The following is a 5,331-nucleotide window of genomic DNA, read 5'->3' as shown; positions in this document are numbered from 1 at the left end:
AAAGAAGACCACAAAACAACCAGTAAACAAATAACAAAATGGCAGGAGTTAGTTCTTACTTATCAATAATAATATTGAAGGTAAATAAACTAAACTCTTTACTCAAAAGAAACAGAGTGGCTGAATGGATGAAGAAACAAGACCAAATAGTCTGTTGCCTACAAGAAACACACTTCATCTATAAAGACACACATGGACTGAAAACAAAGGCATGAAAAAAGATATTCCATGACAATGGAAATAAAAAAAAGCAGGATTACCTATACTTATAACAGAAAAAATAGATTTCAACACAAATACTATAAGAAGAGACAAAGAAGGTCGTTGTATAATGATAAAGGGATCAAATCAATGAGAGGATTTAACTATTTGAAATATATCTATGAATGTGTGTGTATATATGTATATATATTTACACACACACATATATATACACACACACATATGTGTATATATATGTATATATGTATATGTGTGTATATATGTATATGTGTATATATGTATATGTGTGTGTGTGTATATATATATACACACACACACACATACAAACATTTGCTTTATATATTCGGGTGCACCAATGTTGAGTGAACTCATCCTATGAGGCCAGTATTATCTTGATACCAAAACCAGACAAAGAAACATTAAAAAAAAAAAAAAACTATAGGTCAATATCTCTGATGACTATTGATGAAAAAATCCTCAGCTCAAGTGGCCAAGGCAAGATGGGTCAAAGTCAGAGTGTGGTCATGTTCCTGGAGGTGGTAAGAAAGATGACAAGGACAAGAAAAAGAAATATGAACCTCCTGTACCAACTAGAGTGGGCAAAAAGAAGAAGAAAATAAAGGAACCAGATGCTGCCAGCAAACTGCTACTGTTGACACCTAACACTCAGTGCCCATTAAAATTACTGAAGTTAAAGAGAATGAAAGACTATCTTCTCATGGAGGGATAATTAATTAGAAACCAGAAACTAATGAAACCATTAGAAGAAAAGCAAGAGGAGGAAAGATCAAAAGTGGATGATCTGAGGGGGACCCCAATGTCAGTAGGAACTTTGTTAGAGATCATCAATGACCACCATGTCTACATCTGTGGGCCTAGAACACTATGTCAGCATTTTTTTCATTTGTAGACAAGGATCTGCTGAAACCTGGATGCTTGGTCTTGCTCAGCCACAAGGTGCATGCTGTGATGGGGTGCTGATGGATGACATGGATCCCCTCATCCCAGTGATGGGAAAAGTCCCCCCAGGAGACCTGTGCCAATACTGGGGTGTTGGACAACCAAATTTAGGAAATTAAGGAATCTGTGGAGCTTCCTCTAACCCATCCTGAATATTATGAAGAGATGGGTATAAAGCCTCCTAAGGGGGTCATTCTCTATGGTCCACCTGCCACAGGTAAAACCTTGTTAGCCATGGCAGTAGGAAACCAAACCTTGGCCACTTTCTTGAGAGTCATTGGCTCTGAACTTATTCAGAAGTACCTAGGTGATGGGCCTAAATTCGTATGGAAATTGTTTTGAGTGTGAAGAACATGCACCGTCCATTGTGTTTATTGATGAAATTGATGCCATTGGAACAAAAATATATGACTCAAATTCTGGTGGTGAGAAAGAAATTCATTCACTGAACAATGTTGAAACTGTTGAACTAGTTGGGTGAATTTGATTCTAGGAGAGATGTGAAAGTTATCAGCACTTATCAGACCAGGCCACATTGACAGAAAGATCGAGTTCCCCCTGCCTGATGAAAAGACTAAGAAGCACATCTTTCAGATTCACACAAGCAGGATGATGCTGGCTGATGATGTAACTCTGGATGATTTGATTATGGCTAAAGATGACCTCTCTGGTGCTGACATCAAGACAACATGTAGAGACGCTGGTCTGTGGCCTTAAGAGAATGTAGAATGAAAGTAACAAATGAAGACTTCAAAAAAATCTAAAGAAAATCTTCTTTATAAGAAACAGGAAGGCTCCCCCGAGGGGCTCTATCTCTAGTGAACCACAGCTGCCATTAGGAAAGTGGTTGGGAGATATCCTGACCCCTGAAAGGGATGAGGTTGGGGGAGTTGCCCAGTGGAATCTCTGTTTCTGTTGATTTTTATTAGCAAAAAATCCTACGTGTCTTTTGGAGTATGATGTGTAAGTGCCCTTTGGGCAACCATCATCTGTTGGTCACTGTGCAGCACTCTGCTTCCCAATAAAGTGTGCTCTTTCATAAACAAACAAAAAAAAAAAGGAAAAGAAAAAAGAAAAATTCCTCAACAAAATACCAGCAAACCATACTCAACAATACATTAAAAAAATTATTCATCATATCAAGTGGGATTTCTTCCTGGGATGCAAGGTTGGTTCAACACGCACATCATATCAACGGAATGAAGGACAAAAAGATGATCATTTCTATTGATGCTGAGAAAAGATTTGATAATATTCAACATCCCTTCATGATAACAACCCTTGAAAAACTGGGTACAGAAAGAATGTACCTCAACATAATAAATGCCATATACAACAGACTGATAGCTAGTATCATACTAAGTGTGGAAAAACTAAAAGACTTCTCTGAGATCTGAAACATGACAAGAATGCTCACTTTCACCACGGTTATTCGGCACAGTAGTGGGAGTCCTAGCTAGAGTAATCAGATAAGAGAAAGAAATAAAGGGCATCCAAATTGGAAAAGAGGGCAAATTATCCTTGTTTACAGATGACGTGATCTTATACCTGGAAAACTCTAAAGATGCCACCAAAAACTGTTAAAATTGATAAATTCAGTAAAGTAGCAGGATACAAAATCAATATACAAAAATCTGTAGCATTTCTATATGACAACAGTGAACAATCTGAAAATGAAATAAAGTATTCTTAATTACAATAGTGACAAATAAAATTAAATATCTAGGGATTAACCAAGCAAGTGAAAGATCTTTACAATGAAAGCTGCACAACACTGATGAAAGAAATTGAAAAGGACACCAAAAATTGGAAAGATATTCCATGTTCATGGATTGGAAAAATCAATATCGTTAAAATGTCCATACTACCCAAAGCAACCTACAGGTTCAATGTAATCCGTATCAAAATACCAATGACATTTTTTCACCACAAAAGAAAAAACAACCCTAGATTGTATATAGAATCACAAAAGACCCAGAATAGTCAAAGCTATCCTAAGCAAAAAGAACAAAACTGGTGGAATCATATTACCTGACTTCAAATTATACAGAGCTGTAATAACCAAAACAGCATGGTACTGGCATAGAAACAGATACATTACAAACTAAACACAATAGATAACCCAGAAACAAATCTATACACCTACAGTGAACTCATTTTTGACAAAGTTGCCAAGAACATCCACTGGGAAAAGTGTATATCCAAATGGTGCTAGGAAAACTGGATATTCATATGCAGAAGAATGAAACTAGACCTCTATCTCTTGCCATATACAAAAATCAAATCAAAATGGATTAAAGACTTAAATCTAAGACCTCAAACCATGAAGCAGCTAAAAGAAAACAATGGGGACACTCTCCAGGACATTGGTATACAAAACAATTTCTTGAGTAGTACCCCAAAGATACAGGCAACCAAAGCAGAAATGGACAAATGTTATCATATCAAGTTAAAAAGCTTCTGCACAGCAAAGAAAACAATCAACAAAGTGAAGAGACAACCCACAGAATTGGAGAAAATATTTGCAAACTCTCCACTTGACAAGGGATTAATAACCAGAATATACAAGGAGCTTAAACAACTCTATAGGAAAAAAATTAATAATCCAATTTAAAAATGGCCAAAAGGTTTGAACAGACATTTCTTAAAAGAAGACATACAAATGACAAACAGACATATGAAAAAGTGCTCAACATCATTGATTATCAGAGAAATGCAAATCAAAATTACAGTGAGATATCATCTCACCTCAGTTACAATGACTTATTTCCAAAAGACAGGCAAAAGCAAATGCTGGTAAGGATGTGGAGAAAAGTGAACCCTCATATATTGCTGGTGGGAATGTAAATGGGTACAACCACTATGGAGAACAGTTTCTAAAAAAGAGAAAGGTTTCTCAAAAAACTAAAAATAGAGCTAGCATATTATCTGACAATCCCACTGCTGGGTATGTACCCAAAAGAAAGGAAATCAGGATGTTGAGGAGATATCTGCACTGCCATGTTTGTTGCAGCACTGTTCACAATAGCCAAGATTTTGGAGCAACCTAAGTGTCCATTAACTGATGAATGGATAAAGAAATGTGGTACCTATAAACCACATTTCAGCCACAAAAGAATGAGATTCAGTCTTTTGCAACAACATGGATGAAACTGATAGGGACAGGAGACAGGGAAACACTGCGTAGAACACAGTGGTTTCCCAGATAAAGCCTCACCCTCAAGCCTGAAGACTCTTGGCCCTAAATGAAAACAAGCATTTCTGATTTCATGCCCCAAAAGTTACCATTTGCTCTGCCACACCCTCTATTCTGCACCCATATAAACCCCGAGTCCCAGGGTCCAGAAGCAGACCAGGATACCAGCAGACCAGCAAGCCAGCAGTCCAGCAGACCAACAGCAGAATGACACAGCAGAGAGGGAGAGAAGAGAACATCTGAGTGCAGAGAGCAGTTAGGCTGGGGGCAGACCCTGGGCAACTTGACACCTAATAATAACAGGAGATGTTAATACTTCAATAACGAATACACCAACCAGACAGATTAATAAAGAGAAAACAAAAATATAAGCGTCGGTGAGGATGTGGTGAAAAGGAACCATGTAGACTGCTGGCAAAAATTAATATAAATTAGGACAGTCTTGTAGAAAACTGTATGGAGGTTCCTCAAAACACTAAAAATAGAATTACCATATGATCCAGCAACCACACTTCTGGGTATTTACCCAAAGGATTTGAAATCAATATGTCAAAAAGATGTTTTCACTCCCATGTTCACTGCAGCACTATTCATAAGAGACAAGATATGGAGTCAATCTAAGTGTCTATCAAAAGATGAATGGATAAAGAAAATGTGGTATATATACAAAATTGAATATTATTGAGCCTTAAAAAAGTAAGAAGGCCTAGTGTGGCTTGCACCTGTAGTTCTAGCACTTTGGGAGGCCAAGGCAGGAGGGTCGTTTGAGGCCAGGAGTTAGAGATGAGCCTGGGCCAACATAGGAAGATCGGGCCTCTACCAAAAATTTAAAAATTAGCCAGGTTTGGAAGCATGCATCCGTAGTCCCAGCTACTGAGGCAGGAGGATCACTTGAGGCAGAAGTTTGAGGCTGCATTGAGCTAAGAAGGTGCAACTGAACTTCAGCCTGAGTG

General features: G+C 37.7%; 1 pseudogene; it reads left to right on the top strand.

Moving 5' to 3' along the window:
• The first annotated feature begins 746 nt into the window (after window positions 1-746).
• Window positions 747-2,001, top strand: LOC134734671 (26S proteasome regulatory subunit 4-like; annotated as a pseudogene).
• The last annotated feature ends 3,330 nt before the right edge of the window (window positions 2,002-5,331 follow it).

This window comes from Symphalangus syndactylus, chromosome 12 (genome assembly GCF_028878055.3).
Source record: "Symphalangus syndactylus isolate Jambi chromosome 12, NHGRI_mSymSyn1-v2.1_pri, whole genome shotgun sequence".
In the NCBI taxonomy this organism is placed as follows: Eukaryota; Metazoa; Chordata; class Mammalia; order Primates; family Hylobatidae; genus Symphalangus; species Symphalangus syndactylus.
This window is presented reverse-complemented; position numbering and strand designations above follow the sequence as displayed.